Raw genomic sequence first — 10,578 nt, 5'->3', positions numbered from 1 at the left:
AAAAAAAAAAAAAGCAAAAGCAAAAAAAACCCTACCAGAAACCAGAAGTAGAGAGATTTACCTTCTAACTTATGGACCTTGAAATGTCTGTCTTTTTAAGGCAGCAGGGAGGCCTGGGTGCGAAGCATGTTGGCTTGGCCCTTCACGGTCCTGGAGGGAGGTAAGGCTTGCCTTGGAAGGCGTGCCCTGAAGAGGTCTTGGGTGAAGCCTTGACCTTGAAGAAACCAATCACAAAAGCGGGCGTTGGGTCAGGGTTAGCCTTGGAGGTGAAGCATCCACATGGAACCATCTCAGGAAGCCGCATCACCTCTTCCAAGGCTCTCACTTCCAGGAGTCTGTCCTTGCAAGAGGCAATCATTGTTCCTGCTTTTTCATTGTCATTAAATTCTGTCGAAACCCGTTATCATTAGCTCCACCTGTAAATTTGTGCCGAGGAGACAGAATAATGGTGGTGATCTCGGAGTTCGTCACCATCGTGACATTCAGCGTCCTCTGAATGGTGCTATGTCAGCAAGCAGGTCGACGCTTGAAGTGGATTTTAAGGTTATTTTAAGTATGGAGTTATTTTTATAGAAGGGGAAAATGTATGTGAAAGTCCCCATTTGTATATTTCTCTCCTAAAGTTGTGTCTCCTTGGGAATTGGGTTTGATTTTTATTATTTAATACCTCACTCTGGCCCATCCCCCATCCCCACACTTCCTGTATCCTCGCCCCTCTGCCTGTGCCTGGACGCTCCGCATGGAAGTGCATATCTGTAGCAGCTCGGGCCTCATCTCAGCGCTCAGATCCCTCCTGCCACCAGAATCCACTGGCCTCTGTCTCCTTCTTGGGTTTTCCTGCTGTCCTCGTTTACGTCTCTGTCCACATGTCAGTGTATTAAAACCCCAGTGGGTTCCGTTTCTCCTTTTCCCTTCTGGATTTTAAATAAATATTTAAAACTGAAGCAATGGAATGACGTGCCTGTGGTCCTGTGCTGCTTCTCAAAGCTTGGGGGTGGGGGACAGTTTCTGGCTGGGCTGGGACAGGGAACGGGAGGAGATGCTCAAAGGATGCCCTCCTTACGCTGTAATAAATACCACAAACTTGGTGGCTTCAAGCTTGTCTCTTAGAGACAAACTTTACTCAACTGCAGCACTTTGGTCTGTGCCCCTGTGGTCACACGTGTTCTCCTGAGGTGTCTCTGTGCTCCATCTTCTCTTTATGAAGACCCCATCATATTGGATTAGAGCCCACTCTCATGACCCCACCTTAACTTGCTTTCATCTGCAGAGACCTTACCTCCAAATGAGGTCACATTCACTGGTGCCAGGGGTTAGGACTTCATATCTTTTGGGGGGACACAATTCAACTCTTAACACAGGGAAGGGGGTACAGAGAGGTTAACATGAGCAATTTGTGGTTAACTACACATAAAATTTGCCACTCATGACAGTACGTTCACAATGGGACGCAACATCACCATGATCTATTTGCATGTTATTTTCATCACCCCTAAAGGAAAGCCATACCCATTATAGCAGTCACAGCCTCCTCCAACCCCTGGAGAATCACCAGCCTGCTTTCTGTGTCCACGGCTCTGCCTGCTCCAGACGTGTTGTATTACACTGGTGCCAAAGTAATTGCGATTTTTGTCTTTGCTTCTAAATGGCAAAAACCGCAATTACTTGGGCACCAACCTAATACAAGTGGAGTCATACAGTACGTGGCCTTTTGTGACCCTGGCTTCTTTCACTCAGCATGATGTTTTCAAGATTCATCCGTGTCATAACGTGTATCAGTACTTCATTCTTTTTATGGTTGAATGGATAAACCACATTTTGTTTACCTTCTCATAAGTTGATGAACATTTGAGCCAAATTGGTGGACATTTGGGTTGTTTCTACCTTTGGCTGTTGTGAATAATCCTTCAAAAGGAATAATCCGGGCCTGTCAGATTCTCGAGAGAGGTCGCAATAGCATCTGCTATGGAAGAAGTGAGTGGGTGCAAGTCTGGGAGATGGGGTTGCAATTTAGAAAACAAAAATATAGGATGCCCAGATGAATTTGAATTTCAGATAAACAATAGCTACTTTTTTTTTTTTTTTTTTGAGATGGAGTTTTGCTCTTGTCGCCCAAGCTGGAGTGTGATCTCGGCTCACTGCAACCTCTGCGTCCCGGGTTTCAGCGATTCGCCTGTCTCAACCTCCTAAGCAGCTGGGATTACAGGCGCATGTGACTATGCCCAGCTAATTTTTTTGTATTTTTAGTAGAAATGAGTTTCACCATGTTAGCCAGGCTGGTCTTGAACTCCTGACCTCAAGTGATCCGCCCTCCTCAGTCTCCCAAAGTGCTAGGATTATAGGTATGAGCCACCACTCCTGGCCAACATCAGCTATTTTATAGTACAAGCATGCACCATGCAATTTTGAGGATATACTTAAGCTAAAAATCATTTTACTTTTTGTTTATCTGAAATTTACACATATCTGAGTATCCTGTCCTGGAGCCCACATTTCCTGACCCTTGTTTCAGATCTCTTTCTTCCCCAGCTTGTTCCTCCTTCTCGAGGACTAAGAATGAATCAGAACTTTTCTGTCCTTCTCATTGAGGAGAAAGAACAAATCACTAACAGTTGAGTTTATACCCAGGATTTTATATTTTAAAAATTTGCATCGAGCTTCAAGGTTATCAGTCCACATACAGCTCCGTTTTCTGCCCCCAACCCCAATCCCTGCACCTGTCACAGACAGTGAGCCCCAGAGCCACCCTGCCATGGTTCCACAGAGCCTAGGAGGCAAGGCTTGGGAAGGCATGGGGATCTCCACATCCAAAGCACACCCTCCCATTTTACATAGAGGGCAGCTGACGCCCAAGGAAGGGCCTGTGATCACAGGTAAGGCCAAGGCAGAGCTGTGATTCAAGCCAGGCACAGTGGCTCACACCTGTAATCCCAGCACTTTGGGAGGTGGAGGCAGGTGGATCATCTGAGGTCAGGAACTTGAGACCAGCCTAGCCAACATGGTGAAACCCCGTCTCTACCAAATAAAATACAAAAATTAGCCAGGTGTGGTGGCACGCACCTGTAATCTCAGCTACTGGGGAGGTGGAAGCAGGAGAATTGCTTGAACCTGGGAGGCAGAGATTGCAATGAGTCCAGATCGCACATTGCACTCCAGCCTGGGGGAGGGAGCAAGATTCCATCTTAGAAAAAAACCCAAAAAACCAGGAGAAAGGCAAAGCTGTAATTTAAACCCATGACTGCTAACAGCACTGTTATGTGCATTGGACCCAGGAGCTAGCAGAGGCAGCACCTGAGAACTCCTTCAAAATACAAATTCTGAGCCTCACCCCGAACCTACTGAATCACAGCCTCCAAAGATGGGATTAGCAATCTGTGTTTGTTTGTTTGTTTATTTGTTTGGTTTGTTTGTTTTGAAACAGAGTCTTGCTCTATCACCCAGGCTGGAGTGGAGTGCAGTGGCATGATCTTGGCTCACCGCAACCTCCGCCTCCCAGGTTCAGGTGATTCTCCTGCCTCAGCCTCCTGAGTAGCTGGGATTACAGGTGTACACCACCGCACCCGGCTAATTTTTCATATTTTTAGTAGAGACGGGATTTCATCATGTTGGCCAGACTGGTCTCGAACTCCTGACCTTGTGATCCACCCACCTCAGCCTCCCAAAGTGCTGGGATTACACGCATGAGCCACTATGCCCGGCCAGCAATCTGTGTTTTTAACAGGCCCCCCTGGAGATCCATTGCACTCCAGCCTGAGTGACAGAGTGAGACTCCGTCTTAAAATAATACATACACGCATACATATATACATACATACACAGAAAGCTCTGTGAGAGCTGGGAGTGAGTGGTAAGTCGTCCCACGTGGCGCTACAGGAAAGGGTGTGAGGAGGCCTGAGGTATGGAGCTGGGAACATGGTGAGTCACACGTTTGCACAGATGAGCAGAGGTCTGGGTTGGCATTGGGTTTGACTGCCATGGGTCCTGGAGCAGAGCCATCCAGGAGGCAGCTGCCGGCACTCCAAGGACAAGAGAGAAGTCTGTTTCACACTCAGAGCCCTGGAGGCATCAGTAGCTTCTGCTAGGCACGGAAGACATGGTAGAGGTTGGAAAAGCCACGCAGAAGGGCCAGACGGGGAAAGCCAGAGGAGCCGGGTTGGAACTCTTAACACTCCCGACCCTCGGCCTGGTCTCCAAGCCCAGGTGGGCCAGTGAGGATGCTGGAGCTGGGCCAGCTCATTCCCAGAAGGGACAGGTAGGAGGTTGTTGGGAGACAGAAGGAAACTCTCCCAAACCTGGCAGTACCCATAGTTCCCAATCTCCTGTTGCACAATGGAGTGTCAGGAAACAGCCGGCGGACTTCCCAGGCCGGGCCCATTCCAGGAGAAGGCCCAGGCCAGCCTGTGTTTGCTCTGTTCACAGCGAATCAAGCCCTGGCTACGGTGGCACCCCGTCATGGCCAGCAGCCCAGGATTGGGAAAGTGAGGAAAAGAAGAGCAAGAGAAGGAGAGGCTGGCAGGCGGACTCCAGCTCCCGACTGGGACATGGCCCTCGGTAGGCCATTCTTTCTCTCTAGGCCTCAGTTTCTCTCTCTGCAAAATGGGGCCAATATGCGCTGCCTTTCTTGCCAGGCACGGAGAGGACTGTTGTTCAGTAATAGTAGAGTGATGGAGGCTGAGGCAGGAGAATCGTTTGAACCCGGGAGGCGGAGGTTGCAGTGAGCCGAGATCAAGCCATTGCACTCCAGCCTAGGCAACAGAGTAAGACTTTGTCTCAAAAAAAAAAAAAAAAAAAGGTAGAGTGAAGTGTATGAAATGGAATGGTAGCCAGTTGCTTTTGGACCTGTAGAACCCAGTTTCATATGGTTCAACCCAAGAATACCGCCATTCAGAATAACAATGGCTACGATTTCTTGTGCACGGACCGCGTACCAGGTGCCACACTAGGTGCAATCCCCACGTTTTCATCTCATGTACGACTTGTGGGGCACATGTTGTAACCCTGGTTTTTCAAACCCTGGAAGTCCAAAGAGGTTACTTAAGTTTCCCAAGATTACAAAACAGGATTTGAACTTGAGAAAATCTTTTTGGGTCTTTCCTCCGCCCACACACAAAGTTCTCGATGCGGACAATTTGTATTCTCATGTGGAAGCAGGTCACAAGTTGGTCTCACACAGACCTTGGCTCTGGCCTTGATGAAGAAAGGTGGAGCGTGGCTTTTTTCAGGAAATGATGTGTTTTGAACAGGTGTGTTTCCCTGATTACCTCCAGCTCACCTGCTGTGTGGCCTTTCCCATGCTGCCTTACCTCTCTGAGCCACTTCTTTCCTCATCTATATACAGTGGGATGTAGCTTGCAGTCACTGAAGTACATTTGCAATGCAGTAGTCTTTCTTTCCTCCCCATCCCAGCTTGTCTGGGGGTGGTCAAACTGAGAGCAATAGTTAGTATCATCAGCAGACCCTTAGGAACAAATTTATTTTATTTAAAAAGCATTTTACGGGTGTAGTAGCTCATGCCTGTAAACCCAGCACTTTGGGAGGCTGAAACGGGAGGATCACTTGAGCCCAGGAGTCGGAGACCAGCCTGGGCAATGCAGCGAGAGCCCCCCATCCCTACCAAAAAAAATTTTTTTTAAGTTTTTAAAACCAAACATTACAACTATGAACCAATTTAATCTTCATAACAACCTAATGAAGTAGGTACCACTATTATCCCCGTTTTACAGGTGGAGATACTGAGGCACAGAGAAGTTAAGTAACTTGCACTTCACCACCAGCCTGTACTGGCCTGAGGCCTTTTCTGTTTCTTTCGTTCCTGCCTAACTTCTCTTGACATCCTGCCAGGGCCGGATGGAGGACAGGGCCAGACAAGCTAGGGAGGGCTGCCCAGAGCCTCAGTCTTTAGAAGCACTCAAGCACACCTGACATGTTAGGAGACGGAGCAGATTATACTAGGGCAGGGTGGGTGCCGGATGAGCTTGGAGGAATTACTTGGATAGTCTCGGGTGGAGAGTGAGACCCCTGTGCGGCAGCCTGAGGGACAGTGAGGATGCTGAAGACTGCTTACTCCTGCTGAGGAGAGGCCCTTGAAAGTGTGCCTCAGCCTCCCTAATAGCCGGGATTACAGGCACCCACCACCACACACTCAGAAGTGCCTCTGCACTGCATTCACAGGGCACAGTTCTGCTCTGGAAGGCAATGACTCTCCTTCTTCACCCTTCCCCTACGCAGGCCACGCTGGGGATTTCTACACTCGAACAGATAAAGACCCGAGACCATTGGCCTAAGTACCTGAACGTTATAAATCAAAAGTATTGTAAATGAAGCTGACATTTTTACATTTAAGTTTTAGAAATTTAATTAATCAATGAAATCATGTCCAAAAGATTTGTAAAACTAAAAATTATTCATGAGGCTAGCATGCAACCTCTAGATGCCCATGTAGAGAACCAGATTCAATTGGCTGGGTGTGGTGGCTCATACTTGTAATCCTAGCACTTTGGGAGGTCAGGGCAGCCAGATCATTTGAGGTCAGGGGTTCGAGACAAGCCTGGCCAACATGATGAAACCCCGTCTCTACTAAAAGTACAAAAATCAGCCGTACGTGGTGGCAGACGCCTGTAATCCCGGTTATTCGGGAGGCAGAGGCAGGAGAATTGCTTGAACCTGAGACACGGAGGTTGCAGTGAGCCAAGATGATGCCACTACACTCCAACGTCGGTGACAGAGCCAGACTCGGTTCAAAAAAAAAAAAAAAAAGGAACTAGATACAGGCTGTATGTGGGCACCATCTGCACACACCAGACACATACATTTAGAAGTAATAATGATGCAATATTGCCAAACGTTTCTCAGCAACCATGTGCAACTGTTGTAAGTACTGCTTGTTTCTGACTCAGGAGGATCTCGCTAACCACACGTTGCAAGAAAATAGACTTTCAGTGTTTGTGGCAAAACGAGTTTTTCATTGGCATTCATGCTGAAAGGAAAGAGTTAAAATGTTAATGTGTCTTTTTTCTTACCTGTAAGTTCAAGTTCACTCAAATCCTCTCTTGAAGCAGTGTCGGTCTCCCGTGTCTACGGTGGCATCATCTGTGACTTATCAGGACACTTGGAGCGGAGGGCAAGGCCAGGCACTGTGGTTCATGCCTGTAATCCCAACACTTTGGGAGGCCAAGGAGGGAGGATCTTGAGGTCAGGAGTTTGAGATCAGTCTGGCCAACATAGTGAAACCCCGTCTCTACTAAAAATACAAAAAATGGCCGGGTGTGGTGGTGTGCACCTGTAATCCCAGCTACCCGGGAGGCTGAGGCAGAAGAATCATGTGAACCCAGGGGGTGGAGGCTGCAGTGACAGACGGTGCCACGGCACTCCAGCCCAGGCAACAGTGCGAGACTCCATCTCATAAAAAAAGAGTGGAGTGCCAGATATAGAGATTGTTTCTTGGGCCTGCACAGTGTTGGTTGTGAAAGAGAATGATTAGTGATGTGGGTCCCACTGTGCCAGTACCAAGCACCAGATCCCAAAGGACAGAGGTACTGATCTGTTATTTAATAAACTGTTGTGTCTGTGTGGATGTGTGTGTGTGTGTGTGGTGTGGGTGGATGGGTGGGTGTGATATGTGGGGCCCTTTAAACCCCTGGGCCCTAATAGTCTATCGTGTGGTGCTGTCCCCACAGAATGCTTAGCTTCTCCTCAAAATACATGGTATCTGGACTGGGTGCGGTGACTTATGCCTGTAATCCCAGCACTTTGGAAGGCCGAGGCGAGGGGATCACCTGAGGTCAGGAATTCGAGACCAGCCTGGCCAACATGGCGAAACCCCGTCTCTACCAAAAATACAAAAAAAATTAGCCTGATGTGGTGGTGACACCTGTAATCCCAGCTAATCCCAGCTACTCAAGAGGCTGGGATAGGAGAACTGCTGGAACCCTGGAAGCGGAGGCTGCAGCAAACTGAGATCATGCCACTGCACTCCGGTCTGGGTGACAGAGTGAGACCCTGACTTCAATCAATCAATCAATCAATCAATTGATAAATGGTATCTGGAGTCTGTCCCCGTCATCTCACTCCTGGACCACTGCATCAGCTCCCACTGGTCTCCCAGGTTTCGTCTCCTGCCGTTTCCCTCCCCATTCTTCCCATGCAGACAGAGCGATCTTTCTGAAGAAGCAATCTGACTGTGCCTTCCAACCCTTTTTGAAATCTTTCAATTTCTCTCCATCACCTCCGGAGTCTAGCAAACTCCTCCGCCTGGCTTCCATGCCCTGCAGGCTCCGTCTCCTGCCAACCTCTTCAACATGAAGCCTGGTCACTCTGGTCCCATCACGTGCTCCAGCAGCACAGGCCTTTCAGCTCCTTGTTACATCCACTCTGTCACCTGCTCTCTTCCCTACTGATGACCCCAATCATTGTTTCAAGCCTCAAATGAGGGCAATGCAAATTCAAAAATAAACCGAGCTGGCAAAAACACATAAAAGCGAGAAAAAAAAGGACATTTCTGTTGTGACAAGGTTGTGGATAAGGAGACTCACTTGTGTGTTGCCAAATTGGCATTCGAAATCCCTAGTGCTTCTGGATTTGTCATGTTTGGGAGGAGGGTTTTTAAAACATCAGCTTTCTTGAGGTTGGATAAATAAAAGAAAATGCACACATTTTAGGTTTACAGTTCAATTAGTTTTTACAACTATACCTGTGTGTATAACGGCCACCACAATGACAACCCGGATATTGTCATCCACTCCAGCGTTCTCTCATGCCCTTTTGCAGTCAAATTGCCTTCTTTTGCCCTTGGCAACTACTGATCTGATTTCCAAAATCATAGATTCATTTGGGCTATTCTAGAGCTTCATATAAATGGACCCGTACTGTGTATAAGCTCCTTTATATCTGGCTTCTTTTGTTCAGCATAATGTTTTTGAGGTTCATCCATGGGGTTATATGTGTCAGTAGTTCAACTATTTTTATTGCTAAGTCATATTCCTTAGTAAGAAAATGCCACATTTTTATTTTCCATTTTTCTGCTGATGGGCATTTGGATTATTTCTAGTTTTGGCTATTTTGAACAATGCTCTTATGAACGTTAATATATAAGACTTTGTGCATGGGAGGTGCTTTTCTTTCCCTTGGACGGGATGGTAATTTTAGAAGGGAAGTTGCTCACTCTCTGACACTTATCATCAGAGGAAACATCACACTATGAAATGCTATTAGATGGGCTGGGAGTGGTGGCTCAAGCCTATAATTTAGCACTTTGGGAGGCTGAGGTGGGAGGCTCGCTTGAGGCCAGAAGTTCAAGACCAGTCTGGACAATATGGTGAGACTCTGTCTCTACAATTTTTTTTTTTTAATTAGCTTGGTGTTGTGGTGCATGCCTGTAGTCCTAGCTACTTCAGAGGCTGAGGTGGGAGGATCACTGGAACCCAGAAGGCAGAGGTTGCAGTGAGCCAAGATCCTGCCACTGTATTCCAGCCTGGGTGACAGAGTAAGACCCCATCTCAAAAACAAAAACATAAAACGATAGAGTAAGTGAATGAAAAGTTATGCATCCCTTACCCTTTTAATTAATTATGTATTTTATTTTGGCTCCATCACACAGGCTGGAGTGTACTGGCAAAATCACTGCTCACTGCGTGAAGCCCTGGGCACATGCAATCCTTCAGCCTCAGACTCCAGAGTAGCTAGGATTGCAGGCACACAGCACCAGACCTGGCTAATTTTTAAATATTTTTGTGTAGAGATAGGGTCTCACGGTGTTGCCCAAGCTAGTCTTGAACTCTGGTCCTCAAGTGATTCTCCCACCTTGGCCCCATTAAACTTTTAACTACAAACTACATGGAAACATGAAAAAGTATTCATAATGAAATGAATAGGAATGCAAAATTGTAACCATGCCATCAGAAGTGGTTACATACTTTCTGAAAGCATTTATTCGTACACATAAAGGCTTGACGGGTGGGGTAGAAAGGCAAATGGGGTAGAAGAGCAATGACCAGCACTTCCAGGGCACTGGGTACACACTGTGGAACGAGTGATTCTGGCACTGCTCCAGGATCGGAGGTGTATTGGTGAAAGAGAAGCAAGATGCCTGCTCGGATGGGGGGAAACAGGGAGATCATTTCCTGTTTTAGATGTTGGGAGATGCTTCACGTAATAAACTGACTGGAAACAGACGTTTGACTTGGATGCCCCTTTTTGGAAATGTGCCTGCATCCAGGGCTGGGTTGGGGCCCCACTGAACTTTGGCTCTGACACAGCTGTTGCCACACTCTGTGTAACTGAATCCATGTTTGCCTTCACCCAGCACCCCTCCCCCCAACTCTCCCCACCACAACACACCCCATGCCAGCCTGGTGACTCTGGAAGGTGGTTTCATCATTTGGCTTGCGGCTGGGTCCCACCGAAGTCTTGGCACTCAGTGGGATGGGAATTGAATAAAGGCGTAAGATTGCTGAGCGGGAGGCCTCTCTCTTGAAATCTACAGACTGACATGTTTACTAACGGGGCTGCAGCCCTGCACCCACCTTGGCCTTGGGCCACCAGACTCTAGAGCTTTTGTAACCTCTCCATGTCAGGAACTCA

This window comes from Cebus imitator, unplaced genomic scaffold, assembly GCF_001604975.1.
Source record: "Cebus imitator isolate Cc_AM_T3 unplaced genomic scaffold, Cebus_imitator-1.0 Scaffold64, whole genome shotgun sequence".
In the NCBI taxonomy this organism is placed as follows: Eukaryota; Metazoa; Chordata; class Mammalia; order Primates; family Cebidae; genus Cebus; species Cebus imitator.
This window is presented reverse-complemented; position numbering follows the sequence as displayed.